Source organism: Bos grunniens, chromosome 2 (genome assembly GCF_055505025.1).
Source record: "Bos grunniens cultivar Pamir isolate PY7600 chromosome 2, Bosgru_T2T1.0, whole genome shotgun sequence".
In the NCBI taxonomy this organism is placed as follows: domain Eukaryota; kingdom Metazoa; phylum Chordata; class Mammalia; order Artiodactyla; family Bovidae; genus Bos; species Bos grunniens.
Window position 1 is genome coordinate 3,169,476 of NC_141166.1, and position 15,976 is coordinate 3,185,451.

General features: G+C 52.8%; 1 long non-coding RNA gene across 1 annotated transcript; it reads right to left on the reverse strand.

The window, feature by feature from the left end:
* Nucleotides 1–2,328: 2,328 nt before the first annotated feature.
* On the reverse strand, nt 2,329–7,988 carry LOC147377256 (uncharacterized). Its single transcript, XR_015149480.1, has 2 exons — nt 7,884–7,988; nt 2,329–2,720 (listed from the first exon to the last, which is right to left on the reverse strand). It is a non-coding gene; the product is annotated as an uncharacterized LOC147377256 (long non-coding RNA).
* Between the last annotated feature and the right edge of the window lie 7,988 nt (nt 7,989–15,976).

Consider the following 15,976-nt stretch of genomic DNA (forward strand, 5'->3'; position numbering starts at 1 on the left):
ATGGCAGCGTTTGGGATCTAGTTCCTTGACCAGGGATCGAGCCCAGGCCCCCTGCGTGGGGAGAGCGGAATCTCAGCCATTGGACCATTAGGGAAGTCCCTACAGATGTAAATTATTGGAAGCCCCACCACCTCCTATTTTACAGATGAAAAAAGCTGAGACTCAAGAGGCCAAACCCTGGCAGCTGCTGGCACTAGGTACAAAGCCAGGCCATCTGGCTCTGAAGCCCACTCCCTTCGTCTCTCATGTCCCACCACCTCTCACCTGAAGCCACATCCCAGGTCCCTGAGCAACTGGCCCTGAGGACCAGGCGTCCCTACGCCTGCCGCAAAGTTCACGTGAAACAAAGCCACCAGCAGGGCTCCGCTGGGATCCGCAGCAACCAGGCCTGATTTCTTTCAGAAGTTTCTTGGTATGCGTCTTTTCCATTTGTTGGTTTGCTTGTTTTTTTTTAATTAGACTAAGAACTCTTCCAGAGTCAGGGCTCTGTCTCCACCATCAAACAGCTTTCTCAGGGCAGGTCTCTCCCATGAGACAGGGAGTGCCTCAAAACAGGGCCTGTATCTCCCCATCGTTCTGGGAGTTCCTGGGGTGAGCAGAGCATTGGTTCTCAGCTTTGCGCCTGCCCATCCTTAATTGTTCCAATTTCCCATTGAGGGGGCAGCCATTCCTGGAGACATCTGGTCTACCTCCTCAGGAGCCCCCACCTGCTGGGTGACCTTCTCTAGGCACCCCAGGGAAATGAAATACCCTTTCCTAAATTACTGCCAGAGTTGGTCAAGTCTATGAAAACTGGAGCTAGGGGCATTGGCTGTGAAAGTGCTAAGAGTTAATTCAATTAGTTAGAACGTGTGAAACTGGGGTGTCCGGCTTTCCGGCAGCCACAGCCTCACAGGCTTCTGCTGGACTTTCCGCACCTCTGCCAGAGCTGCCCAGCTCCCGGATGAAATCCTAGCTTCTCTTCCACCTCCCTCCCACTCCCTGTGGCCCCCGCAGTTTCTATTTACACAGAAGTGAAGGCTAGGAAGGATGAGCAGGCGCAGTCCTATCAGGAGAGCCACGGCCTGGCCCAAGGCCAGCCAGCAAGTCATGGATCCTGACTCCCAGTTCCAAGTCTGCATTTGAGTGTGCTGTCCCCTGCCTGGAGTGCTCTTCCCCCAGATCTCTGCTTGGTTCCCTCCTCCTCATCCTTCAAGTCCCTGTTCAAACATCGGCTTCCCTGATCACAGCATCTCAAGCACAGCCCCACCTGCTTCCCTGCTTCACTTTCCAAGTGCACTTGTCACCAGATGACACAGTCCTGTCTACGCACTTCCCATGATTCTGCTCTGGACTGTCAGCTCTGGGAAGGCAGGGCGTGGCTGCCTGCCGCTTGTCCCTCCTAGTGGCCATCATGCCACAGCACCTGGCATTTAGTTGCCTCAATAAGTCTTTGTGGAGTGAATGAAGGGGGTCCATGAAGACCCTATCGCCTGAGACTTGGGCCTCTTCTGCGGATGTGGCAGGGGGGTACCAGGGGCTGGCACCACAGGCTTCATCACGTGGGCTTCCCACGGCCCAGCTGCGGCTGAGGCAGCCTCTGATTAGGCCCCAATTAGCAGAGAAACCTTTCAGCCATCCGCTCCCATTATTTGGTCAGATTTTAGCTGTGAAGTCTGGCTGATGGCCAAGAAGGTGGTCTCCAGAGAGGCTGCTGGGGGAGGAAGCCTGGGAGGTCTCAGTGACATGACTGTCAGAGCTCTGGCAGAAAGGCTGGGCACGGTGTGGGGAAGGGGTGCAGCAGTCAGGGGCGAGGGGGGTCCACAGCCTGGGATGTCGCCTGGCCCTCTGTCACAGGACCAACCGTTCACGCATCCCCCCCCCGCCCCCCGCTTCCTTGCTCAACTCTGCCTCTGTCACCACCATGCTGTACGGCCTGGGCTGGTCACTTGCCTTCTCTCTTACCTGCCTGATTGCAAAGTGAGAGGAATGCACACTTTAGGGGCTCCTCCAGCTGAGGAATCCCGAGATCGCATCCAGCTGCAATTCACACTTGGTTTGGACATACAGGGACGTCCACCACCCCCTGCCTCTTCCCCTCTCTCTCTGACCCAGCCTCCACCCTGCAGCCAAACTCAAAAATCTGTCTCCTCTGCTGCCTCATCTCGCCACCAACCCACCCGTGTCTCCTCCTCCTTCTGCTGGGAACGCCCGCCTCCTCCCCGCCTGCTCCCACCCGGGTCGCCCCCTCACCCCCCTCCTTAGTTTGTCTTCAGGGCTTTCCCCAGCTCCCCTCAGCTTTCCCCCTGCTCCCCAGATCCAGACGAAGAGAGGCGCTCCTCCCCTGGGTTCCCAGAGCACTTTGTTTCACCATCCACACAACCTGATCCCGTTGCTCTCGACTCTTATCTTGAGCACATCTAGCGTTGGGCTCCAGCAGTTTTGTAAGCTTCAGAAATTCACTCTCCGCAGACTATTTGGGTTTCAATCGCAAGTCGGTAAATAACATAAATAAATAATGCGGTCAGTGGTTCCCAAGCAGAATCAGACAGTGTAGCTCACTGCTCCCACGACAACAGTCTGAACACCGCCTGCCTCCGCGGCCCCGGTGCTCAGCAAAGGGCCCGACAAATGACGACGACGCTGACAGCAGAGCGCGTGGATTTGCTGAGCGTCTTCTCTGTGCCAGGCGCTCTGCTCTGCTCTTCATGTGACTGTCTCCTTCAGCCCTCACAATAACCCTATAAGAGAAGATTCGATAACTACCCTCATTGTAAAAGGAGGCAAGCGGGACTCAGAGAAGTTAGGTAACTTACCCAAGGTCACACAGCAAATGGATGGCAGGGCCAGGGTTTAACCTCTAAAAGCCTGGCCACAGGAGATGGTCTCTTTCTGAGAATGTTATGTGCTTCCCTGTGCTCTAAAACACTGTAGTCGTTGCCAAAGAAGTACGGATGTGCTGCTGTTTAAATACTCACCTATTGAAGGACATTTTGGTTCTTTTAAACTTTTATTACACATGAACATTCATGTACAAGTTTTGTGTGGACATCCGTTTTTATATCTCTGGGCTAAAGACCCAGGATGGTAATTGCTGGGTTGTATGCTAAGTATATGCTTAGTCTTTTGAGAGACTGCCAAACTATTTTTCAGAGTGGCTGTACCACTTACACATTCCCACATGAAAGCTCCTCAACATTCAAAACCCTAAGATCATGGCGTCCAGTCCCATCACTTCATGGCAAATAGATGGGGAAACAATGGAAACAGTGACAGATTTTATTTTCTTGGGCTCCAAAATCAGTGCAGATGGTGACTGCAGCCATGAAATTAAAAGACGCTTGCTCCTTGGCAGAAAAGCTATGACCAACTTAGATAGCATATTAGAAAGCAGAGACATTACTTGGCCAACAAAGATCTGTACAGTCAAAGCTATGGTTTTTCCAGTAGTCATGTATGGATGTGAGAGTTGGCCCATAAAGAAAGCCGAGCACCAAAGAATTGATGCTTTTGAACTGTAGTGTTGGAGAAGACTCTTGAGAGTCCCTTGGACTGCAAGGAGATCCAACCAGTCCATCCTAAAGGAAATCAGTCCTGGGTGTTCATTGGAAGGACTGATGATGAAGTTGAAGCTCCAATACTTTGGGCACCTGATTTGAAGAGCAGACTAGTTGGGAAAAGACCCTGATGCTGGGAAAGATTGAGGGTGGGAGGAGAAGGGAACGACAGAGGATGAGATGGTTGGATGGCATCCCCAACTCAATGGACATGGGCTTGAGTAAACTCTGGAACATGATGGACACGGAGGCCTGGCGTGCCACGGTACATGGGGTTGCAGACTCAGACACAAATAAGCGACTGAACAACAGCAGTGAAGTTATGGGGAGACTGGGGAGGGCAGTATGAAGAAGCCTCCGTGAGAGCAGCTCAGAGACGTGCAGCGAAGCCTCAAAGATGGTCCACGCTCTTTGATCCAGGAGATCTGCTTCTGGGAATCTGTTCCAGGGAAGTGGTGTATTAAATGGGCCATGATTTATGCACAATGATGTTCATCGAAACCTTATTTATAATAATAGGGAGAACAGGAGAACGGTGAAATTAATTATGATAAGGGGCTATGCAGTCATCACGAATAGTATTTATAGAGAGTTGGCAATAACACAGGAAGCAAGGCCTAATGGTTAGTGCTCGGTAAAAATATCAGGATTCAGGACAGCACAGAAGTGCATGAAAAGATGCTCAGCATCACTAGGTATATAGTTCAGTTCAGTTCAGTCGCTCAGTCATGTTTGACTCTTTGCACCCCACGGACTGCAGCATGCCAGGCCTCCCTGTCCATCACCAACTCCCGGAGTCCACCCAAACCCATGTCCATTGAGTCGGTAATGCCATCCAACCATCTCATCCTCTGTCGTCCCCTTCTCCTCACACCTTCAATGTTTCCCAACATTCGGGTCTTTTCCAATGAGTCAGTTCTTCACATCAGGTGGCCAAAGTATTGGAGCTTCAGCTTCAGCATCAGTCCTTCCAGTGAATATTCAGGACTGATTTCCTTTAGGATGGACTGGCTGGATCTCCTTGCTGTCCAAGGGACTAGGTATTAGAGACACGCAAATTAGGACCACGATGAGGTATCATAATTAGAACAGATAAAAATATATAAACAGTGACATGAATACTGGTGAAAAGGATAAGAAGCTGGAGCTCTCACGTGGGAACGTAACGTGGCACCGCCTCTCTGGGTGATAGTTTGTCAGTCTCCCAAAACACTAAGCGTGCGCTCCCCATGCTGTATGCTGCTTGGTCAGTCGCTCAGTCGTGTCTGACACCGTGCGACCCCGTGGACTGTGGCCCGCCAGGCTCCTCTGTCCATGGGATTCTCCAGGCAAGAACCCTGGAGGGGGTGGCCATGCCCTCCTCATGCTTACCACACAACCCAGCAATCACTGTCCTGGGGATTTAGCCCAGAGATACAGAAGCTGACGTCCACACAAGACCCTGCATGTGAACATCCATGTGTGATAGCAGAACAACCAAAACGTCCTGCAGCCGGTGACTGTCCAGTCAGACAGTGGCACATCCACACCGTGGAATACTACTTAGAAAAAGGAGCGGGCTGTGGGTACAGTCAACTGCTGGATGAAGGTCTAGAGAATTTTGCTGAGTTAAAAAAAAAAAAAGAGCTCAAAAGGTTACATACTGTATGCCTCCATTTATACACCATTTTTGAAATGACGAAATCATAGAGATGGAGAACAGACTCGTGGTTGTCGGCTTAGGGCTGTGGGTGAGAAGAAAGGGGGTGCAGAGAGGGGGAGGCCCTTGTGTGCCGTATCTTGATCGTGGCTGTGATTAGGCAGTCTACGCCAAGTGATGAGACGGCAGAGAACTAGGCAAGTCCATGTCAACTTCAAGGGCAATGTCAACACATCAATTCCGGGTTTTGACATTCCACTGAAGCTAGGGGAGTTGCAACCACGGGGTGAAGGGTAAATATTTCAATTTAGAAAGGTTTTAAAAAGCAGGATTCAAAGTTTACGCGGCTTGGTCCTTGTGATGGAATGAGAGTTGTATGGAAGGGAGAGTCACCCTCCCATAATAAGCTGGTCAGCTTCATGAGCTCTGACCACTGCTCAAACATTATCTTACTCCCGCCACCTCATGCAAAGAGTTGACTCATTGGAAAGGACTCTGATGCTGGGAGGGATTGGAGGCAGGAGGAGAAGGGGACAACAGAGGATGAGATGGCTGGATGGCATCACTGACTCAATGGATGTGAGTCTCATTGAACTCCGGGAGTTGGTGATGGACAGGAAGGCCTGGCGTGCTGCGATTCATGGGGTCGCAAATAGTCGGACACGACTGAGTGACTGATCTGATCTGATCTGATAATCGTCTCATGACAGTGAAGGGAATTTTTATCCCCATCCTGCAGAAGGGGAAACTGATTCTCAGGAATCTGAGTGCCCATCCCAGGGCAGAACAGAGATATGAACCCAGATATGACTTTCGACATCTCCCCACTGACTCCACCTCAGGTATGGTTTATTTTCTTCTTTATATGTCTCTATATTTTCTCTAATAAGCATGTCTGACTGTAATAATCAGAAGAAAAAATAAGCAAACACTAGAAAGTGTTCCTTGGTGGGTTGCCTGTTTGTTCTGGAGCCTGTAGACCGCAAGTCTACAATTTCTGTCTCAAAGACACTCTATTCCGGCTGCTGGCGCGATGAGACCCACCTCAGGGCACTCTGGCCTGAATCCCACCCACTTCCCCATTGGAGACTGTGGGATCTGCAGGCAGAACCCTAGGTCTGCTCCATACCAGCTAGGAGCCCTCGGGCACAACAATAACCTGGGAACCTCAGTCTTCTCATCCGCGAAATGGGAATCAGTGACAGTTACCAACTCACAGCATTGTTACAAAGCCACAGAGGAATAAGATCAGACATTGTGTACCTACTGTGCAAGAGCATTCAGTTGTTGGGAAAGTGGAGCCCAGATTTAATGAACTGCTCAAATGCAGCCTGCAGCACATTGGGATAGGGAGAGCTAGGCAAACCTCAGGGATTGTTGCTGTTATCATCTCTGTCTAGCTGGCCCCAACACTGTGTATCCAGACGGGTGCGGTACCTTGGAAACTGGGTGGACCCCGGTGGGATGGAGCCTCCCTGGGAATGGTAGGCCCCAGAGGGCCCAGAGGAGCAGCCACAGCCCACAAGCTCAAAAAGACCCCAAAAGACCCTGCTTCATCCCTTGGTTTTCCGCACTGAGAATCAATTTTCAAGGGTGTTTCCCAGAAGTGGTCTGGCCTCGCTGGTGTCATTATTCATCTTCCCTGGCCTCCAGCCGTCTGCTGGCCGAATCCTCCTCCCCTGCTCCCCGCCTTACCACTTCTTGCATTTGGGGCCTGAAGCTGGGAGGGCAGCCGGGCAGGAGGCTGGTTCCTGTAAATGCCCCCGCCACCCCCATGGATCTGGAGGCCGGCACCCCACCCTCCCACCCCATATCCTGGCCCTCACGGGCTGAGGCCCTTGGCAAGGCTGGGCCAGGAATGCCATGCTGGGGCCAGGAGCGCCTTTCCCAGGCTGGGGCTTAGAGGAGAGTGGTCTGGGCCAGGCAGTCAGAGCTGGCGGGGAGAGAGACTTCCTGCCCCCGCGGGGGAGAGGGGACCCCTGCCAGCTTCCCATGCCCATCCTGGTTTGCAGATGTTCTGGGGGGGCATCCAGGGGAAGCACAAGGATTAAGGCAGAGTTGGGGGGTGGGTGGAGACGTGGCCAAGGATGATACAGGGAGAGCCCTAAGAGGACACAGTTACGGAGGACGCACTGTGGGGCCCCCGGTCCCGAGCAGCCCTCTCTGGGCGTCACCCCGCCATCTGCCCCCCAAGAGTGGTGCAAAAGGTGGCTGGCTTCACAGTACTTGCTGAGCATCTGCTCTGTGCTGGACCCCAGGGGCAAAGCCACACAGGAAAGGGGCCCCGCCCTGTGCTCTGGGAGCTGATGGTCTGCAGAGAAGGCAGGCATCAGTGAAGAGTGTGGGACCAGCAATGAGAAAACATGACTGACAGAAGGCAGGACCACCCCAAGGGAACAGGGAAGACTTCTCTGGGGATCAAGACTTGGCCTGGAATCCCAGAGGAGGGAGCAGCATGGGTGGGACAGAGCCTGCCACCCTCCGGGACAGCATCAGCCGGGGCAGCTGGTGGGTGTGTTGTGATTGCTGTTCAGTCACTAAGTCACGTCCCACTCTTCGTGACCCCATGGACTGCAGCACGCCAGGCTTCTCTGTCCTCCACCATTATGGTCCATTGAGTCAGTGATGCCATCCAACCATCTCATTCTTACACACACACAGCTGGTGTCTGGTGAGCGTCAAAGGCTGCCAGGGCTGGACATACCAACCTTCTGTAGGTCAAGGTGAGGATTTTCATCTTCAAGAACAAGCAGTAGCCACGGAAGGTGAAGGCAGGATACAAGCGGAACTTTGAAGTTTCGACCCAGAACCTGAGTGGGTAGGTCAGAAGAAAGAGGCGCTGCTGTGCCTGAAGCTGGTGCCTCTCAGCCCTCTTCTCATTCCCAGGGGTGCCTCAGTGGAACACCAGGGTTCTGAGGAAGCTAGCTTGGGAACCACAGGGCTGACCACCCTCTAAGGGCCCTTCCTGCACTGACATTCCAGGCTCTGTGAGGATTTCTAAAAATCCCCAAGTGGCACTCTAGACCATGATAACATCCACAAGTAAGGCTTTGACTAAACTCCCACCAGACCCCTCATCCCAGGGGGCAACTCACCAGCCCGTGGGTGTGAGAGCTCCTTCAAGTCTTAGAAGATGGAGCTGGAGAAGTGGGGCTGGGTGGCCCCCGTAAAGGCTGCTCCTTCAACTGTGGGCATGTCTCCCTCCCCTCCTGTTGGTGACCTTGTTGGCCCTTCAATACCCAGGTCGACTGTCATCTCTTAGTAAAGTGTCCCCAGCCCCTCAGGCAAAATACTCCCTCTCTTCCTCCCTCGGGCTCCCAGAACCCTGAGTGCCACTCCTGCAGCTGCTGGTCATCTGCCTGCCAGTGAGCCCCTGAGAAGTGGGCATTTGCCTGTATGTTCATTCATTCACTAGTCCAATAGGAGCTTCGAACACTGCGAGGAACAAGTTAGACAGACTCTGCGCTCTCAGGGGACTCACGGTTCTCAATGCGTTCTGCTCACGACGGTAAGACAGGGTCCCACACAGGGCCTGGCCCCATGGGTCCCCAGTGAGCCTTTGCTGGATAGCTGAATTGAAGAATGAAGGACGGTGGATAGAAAGAGGGAAGGAAAAGAGGGTCTGGGGGCTAAAGGGAAGGGGCAGAATGGAAAAGCCTTCATAGGGAACGTTTCGTGGGCCCCACCTCCCCTAGTCTCACCTGCCCCACATTGTGCCCCTTATTCTTTCCAACCTTGCCAGACAGCACAATCCCCTTCCTAACCCAACTGAACTGTGGGCAACCTCTTCCAGTCTGGCTGGAGTTTTCAAAAGGAAAACAAGGACAGGCACAGGCAAAACTCACGGATGTGTCTGCACGGCACAGACATCGTAAGGACAGTCTGGCTGGAGGAGCTGAAGAACCATCAGCTGTGCCATCATTTCAGTCCAGCTCAGTGAGTGCTGGTCCCAGGGAACAAGATCATCCACCAAAGAGCACCACCACCAACACCAGTGACAATGTTACCCCAACATCAACACCACTCCTCATCATGTCAGCACAGTCAGCACCACACCACCAACACCACCAGTCAGCATGTCAGCACTACCACCATCTCATCGCCAATAACACCCATCAGCATGTCAGCACTACCACCATCTCATCACCAACAAAACCTGTCAGCATGTCAGCACTACCACCATCTCATCACCAACAACACCAGTCAGCATGTCAGCACTACCACCATCTCATCACCAACACCACCAGTCAGCATGTCAGCACTACCACCATCTCATCGCCAATAACACCCATCAGCATGTCAGCACTACCACCATCTCATCACCAACAAAACCTGTCAGCATGTCAGCACTACCACCATCTCATCGCCAACAACACCCGTCAGCATGTCAGCACTACCACCATCTCATCACCAACACCACCAGTCAGCATGTCAGCACTACCACCATCTCATCGCCAACAACACCCGTCAGCATGTCAGCACTACCACCATCTCATCACCAACACCACTCCTCATCATGTCAGCACAGTCAGCACCACACCACCAACACCACCAGTCAGCATGTCAGCACTACCACTGTCTCATCACCACACCACCTGTCAGCATGTCAGTACTACCACCATCTCATCACCAACAACACCTGTCAGCATGTCAGGACTACCGCCATCTCATCACCACACCACCTGTCAGCATGTCAGCACTGCCAACATCTCACCACCACCACCACCTGTCAGCGTGTCAGCACTGCGACCGTCTCATCACCACACCACCTGTCAGCATGTCAGCACTGCCATCTTCAACACCCACACCAAAAGACACATATACGCCATGTTCATCGCAGCACTGTTTACAATCGCCATGACATGGAAGCAATCCAGATGTTCATAGACATGAACGGGTAAAGAAGTTGGGGTACCTGTATACAGTGGAATACTACGCAGCCATAAAAAGGAACACACGAGTCAGTTCTAATGAGGTGGATGAATCAGAGTCTATGATACAGCGTGCAGTAAGTCAGAAAGAGGAGAACAGAAAATGTATATTAACACATATGTGTGGAATCTAGGAAGACGGTACTGGTGAAGCCACCTGCAGGGCCACAGCGGCGATGCAGACACAGAGCAGAGGCTTGTGGACACAGTGGGGAACGGACCGGGTGGGACGAAGGAGAGAGTCGCGCGAAGCATCGGCATGTCTACCGTATGTAAACAGTAATTACCGTATGTAATCTTACCATGTGTAAACAGAGAGCCAGTGGGAACTCACCATATGCCCCGAGGAGCTCAGACCCGGCGCTCTGTGAAAACTAGTGGGTGGCATGAAGTGGGCGATGGCAGGGAGGTTCAGGAGGGTTGGCATGCATACCTGTGGCTGATGTTGTTGTATGGCTCATGTTGTTGTATGGCAGAAACCAACACGGTATTGCAAAGCAATTACCCTCCAATCAAAAAGAAGTAAATTCAATTTTAAAAAACACCCACAGCAGTACCAAGAACAACGTTAGTGCCAGCAAAGCAGCAGAAATCTTTCTAGCACCACCACCAATACTGACAGCAACAGTAATCATGAAAGCACCAGTAATCATGTCAGGACTAACCTGCACACCAAGAGCACCAGTATTCACGTTAGCATCACTCTCACCACCACCGCGCCAGGAACAGTGTTAATACCACCACTGCCGACAGGAGCAATCACGTTTGTACCACCGGCACCAACACCACCAGCACCAGTGATCGCTTCAGCACCGAGACTGTCGTCACTGAGACTGATACCATCAGCAACACTGTTTACACCAATACTGCTGAGACAGCTGATTCTTAGATAGGTGAGATAATTCTTAGGTCCTGGAGGACCAAAGGCGGGCTCTCAAGAAGGAGAAAAGGACAAACGTTTTTTTCTACCTTGCTTTGTCCTAGTCACATAAGTCATTTTTCTTAAAATCTGAGTTGTTATGACAACAATCTTTAAGACTAACTTTCTTTAAGCCCAGAGCTAATAGCTCAGTTCAGTTCAGTCTGTGACCCAAGGATATGTATTTCCTTAAGCTCTGTTCAAAAGATCATATAACAACAATGAACCTTGCTTGAAGGCTTGCTTCTCCTTCTCAACAGGAACCTCTGACTAATCTTGTTATCTTAAGAGGTATGTTGTGGGGGTGGGTCTGGTAAGACCTTTCTCTTGCTAGTTCTAATCTTGTTGATTTAAGATGCACGTTGTGGGAGTGGGTCTGGTAAAAGTTTATAGGGCCTTGATAAGACTGGTGAGGGGCACTCTCCACCCCCTTCTGATGTCTGTGTCAGAGGCTTTCTCTCTCCCTTTCTGTACTTTAAAAAACTCTGCTACACAAAAGCTCTTGAGTGATCGAGTCTGGTCCTTGGCCCCAAAGTTAACCTTCTTCCTAGGAGATCACATCCTTCACTGCAAGCTCTCACCACCACCCTTAACACCAATATCACTAATAATATCATTAGCAGCAACACCATTAGCACCACCAGTGATCACGTGAGCATCACACTCTCAGCACCAACACTGCCAGAAATGCTGTCGCACCAACACCAGCAACATGAACACGACCACTGTCAGTAACAGTGAAAACAACAACCTCAACACCAACAACTTCAATAACACCGATAGCAGCAATGCCATTTAAAAGTACAATACGAGCCCCTGGCCCAACCCCAATATCACCAGTCAAACCATTAACACCACCATCAATGACAAACTCAACACCAACTCCAGTTCCACACTGCAGACACCAACGAAGCTATTCCTCTCTAACAGCCACCAGTAACCACGTGAACACCGACACCATTGGTGTTAACCATCCCTGCCCACAACATCGACAACAGGAGCATCACCAACAGTACCACCAATTACACCACCAACGGCACCTCCAACACCACGTCACCACCACCACCACCAGCAACAATGATCACAACGACAGTCACACTGACAACGTCAACACTAATAGAAAAGCCAACAACGCCATTAACACCAACACTACCAACTGCCTGCTAACAGGCCGCCACTGACGGCACTCACCTGCGCCACGCCTCGTGGCCGGTCCTCACACACACGATCTCAACCCGTGCTCGTCCCAGCACCACCAGCGCCTGCTGTTTCCACCCGTTCTTTACCGACGAGACTGAGAGACTTAAGTGTGTTCAGAACAGAGTGTTGGAAGGAAACTGAAGCTTAGAGAGGTGAAGTCACTTACCCAAGGTGAAGAACATTGAGCAAGCAGTGGAGCTGAGATCTCAACCCCAGCAGTCTGGCTCCAGGGGCTGTTCTCTTAAACACTATGTTTTTTATATTAATGTATTTTAGTTCGAGGATAATTGCTTTACGAGCGTGATGGCTTTTGCTGTGCACCCACACGCATCAACCACAGGGGCACACGTGTCCCCCGTCCAGAGCCCCGCTCCCTCTCCATCCTGGGCCTCTCGGTTGCCCCAGAGCACCGGCTTCGGGCACCCTGCTTTAATTCTACTGCTTTCTTTGTCAATTGCCATTTTGGCTCACTTTCTGGGATGCTCACTCTTTTACCTTTTAAAAATGTTAACAAAACATTTTCTCAACACTCTAATCTTGCAATTAAGGTTATTGTCTATTTTATGTAAATGATCAAGTAAAACAATCTCTGTTCTGTAGAAAACACCAAGATTCAGGTGGATCTTCCATATGAGGGGCCGACCAAATAGGTGAATGTGAAATTTCTCTAAATTCCCATGTAGCTTGTGGCGTTGTGAATTCGTGGATTATTGGAGCATCAGAGGTTTTTGTGTTTTTTTTTAAGTATCAGGGAAGACTTAAATAATAAAGCATAACTTGGCACGAAAAGAACGAAGAAAGAACGCTGGCTCCTGACTCCCAGCCTCATAGTCTTCCCACTGTCTTCACGCCTGTTTCCTCTGCCTGGAAATCCTCCCTGAGCCCGCTCCGTGAGCTTGGCCCAAAATCTCTTCTCCCTGGCACTTCCTGGCCTTGAGACCTAGGTGAGTCTCTACAGACCTAAGATCTTTCTTTCCTCGCCCGTCCAAATGCAACAGTAAATCAGCATGTCTGAGTGTGATGGGCAGACTCCCAAGACAACGTATGTAAGTCGTCAGGCCAGGCCCCCGACACCCAGAAAGGAAGGTGTGAGTAGCAGCTGTTATTCTTACTGGGGTTGGCAAGAGAAAAAAAAATGTTCTCATTCTGTAGATCCGGGCCCACAGCATTCACAGGGTGTTGGGAGCAACGACCACAATGGTAACAGCCAGCGCTTGTGGGGGCCCCCTGCCCCGCCGCTGTCTCCAGTGCAGCCCTGGAGGACTCTGAGGTTCAGGAATGATAACTGATGAGCAGACCTGGGAAGCGGCAAGGGTGAGATCTGAACCCAGCAAGTCAGCCTCAGCCTGTGCTCTTAATCACTGGCCTGTATCCCCTTCGGTAACATAATTAGCATCTGCTGAGCGTACACTCTGTGCTGGTGTTTCCCCATGTTTTATCTCTAATCTTCACAATAGCCTTGCAGAGTAAACACTGACCCTGAAATGACCTTGAACTTGGGCTCCCCACCTTGGCCAGTTCCAAAGAAGGGCTCTCACCTCCACTGTCTCCCACCTCCCCGCCTCCAGGCCTGAGGCACCCTGACTACCCAGGAGTAACCAGTGCTCCAGGGGCAACGCGCGTGGGCCCCTACCCCACACACGTCTACCCCAGACGCGGTTCAGACTCAGAAGATGGTGGATTCTAGGTCTGCTCCTCTGGCTTCCGGGCCGCCAGGGGTCCACATAGCCCGCTTAACCCGGTCACAGCCTCAGGGGAGCCCAGAAGCCGGCCGTTGGGCTTTTGGCATCCCCACCAGCAGCTGCCCAGGCAGAAGGGTTTCATCTTTCCAGGCTGGATGGGAGAATCCTGCCCCCACCCCTGTGTTCTTGTTCCCAGCGAAAGACCTTGGCAGGACCCCTGATCCTTCTCCTTCTCTGGGACGGATGGCTTCCAGCTGCCTGCTGCCTGGCCTGGGAAAATTCCTCGGAGCTCTACAGGTCCCGGGATCTCTGAAACCTGAGTGGCCCCTCCGGAGCCCCAGCCTTCTCGCTCCGCCCCACCCAGGGCTCCCTCGGGCACCATTTTCTTTCAAATCTCCTGCCCTGTTCCCCCAGCAAACCCCCGATGAGAGCTGTCCCAGAGACAGAGCGAGTTCACCCTGGGAGGGGCTCAAAGCACACGAGTTCTCCATCCTGCTTCACCGAGTGTGTTGCCAGGCCCGGTGCTGGGCACCTTACAAACTGAGAGCTGATGCTTCCAACTCACTTGTGAGTTTGAGGCTTTACCAACAGGGAAAGCGAGGCTCGGGGAGGTGAGAGGCTCAGTCCCAGTGCCGATCATCGGCACATCTGGGGAGCAGCTTGGCTCGGTCCAAGGTCCTCCACCCCTTCCCTGTCCAAGCCCCTCACCACACAGTTTGGAAAACAGGAGAGGTAGCTTGCCGAGGGGACAACAGTCAGGGGTGTCTAGGCTGGGCGTGAGCCCAGGGACATCTGACGTAGGCCCCTCAGTTCCGTTTCAGTTCTCAGCTCTGTCTACCTCCCCGCCAGCAAGTTAAAACGCATCTCTGGCCTCATGCCCCTTGCCCTGCACTCTATTCCATCTCTGCCTCGTTTTCCACCTCCAGGCCCTCCTCCACCCTGGAAGCAGAGCGGTTCTTTGTGGAATGCAGGTCTGGGCTTGTCTCCCTCCTGCTCTAGCAACCTTCAGTAACTCCCATCGTTCTCAGGACGAGTCCAGGTGCGTGGTCCTCAGTGGTCGAGCTCATCTTCCACGTGCGGCAGAATCCGCATCCCTGCCAGCCCCTTCCCCTGTACAAAGCTCCCCAAACACACCCAGCCCGCCGGGGCTCCAGGCCCTCAGCCTGGTTTGCCTTTCTCCTGCTGTCTGCGGCCCACATTTCGCTGCCCCCTGTCCCGGTTCCCCCCCACCAGCCGGGGCGGCTCCCTTCCCCTCTGCAGATGCTCCAGAACCCACCCACCACCCTTCCCAGGAGGAACACAGTGGAACACCGCCCCTGAAGAGCCCAGGCCTTGGGCAGAGCCCGACTCTCAGGGCAGCCTCGTCACCCAGGCAAAGTCGGTGATGCTCAGAGTCTGCTCGGGGACAGAGGTCCACCCCGGGCCCTCCCCCAGCGCGGCCTCCGTGGAGGACGGGAGCATACTCTCAGGGAGAGTGAAGGCAACAGGTGGCAGCCCCGCCAGCAGGGCCGTTCCCACACGCGGCCGCCAGCTGGGGAAGACGGATGCGCCCTCCCTGGCCGTGGAGCAAGGGGGCTCATGTCACCGGGAGCTTCACATCCCGGGCTGGAAAGGGCCATAAAATGCTCTGGAGCCAGACACGGGATCCGGGCCATTTTTCCAAGTCGTGGGAGATCCAGGATTTTTTTTTTGGGGGGGGGGGGTGGAGCAGGGGTGGGAGGGAAGAAAAAAGAGAGAAAAAGGAGAAAAGACCTTCCACAGTGCTGTCTCCTCTCCCTTCCGCTTTCTGGTCCCCAGGCACGGCCAGGAGACACCCAGGGCTCCCCGAGGCGACGTCCTGCCCAGCGTACATCGTGGCTTGCTCTGTCTGTCTCGGGCTCTGTCCGCCCTTGTCCAGGCAGAGCTCTCTGGGCCTTTACCTGCTTATCTGCCAAGTGGACCCAAGGGCCCCAGACCTCTAAGAGAGGCCCCTTCCAGCTCTGTTCTTCTACAAGCCTGGACTTATCAAGGGCAGGGGCGGGGTTCCAATGGAGTTGCTAAAAAGCTGAGTCAAAACCAAAGAAGAGAAG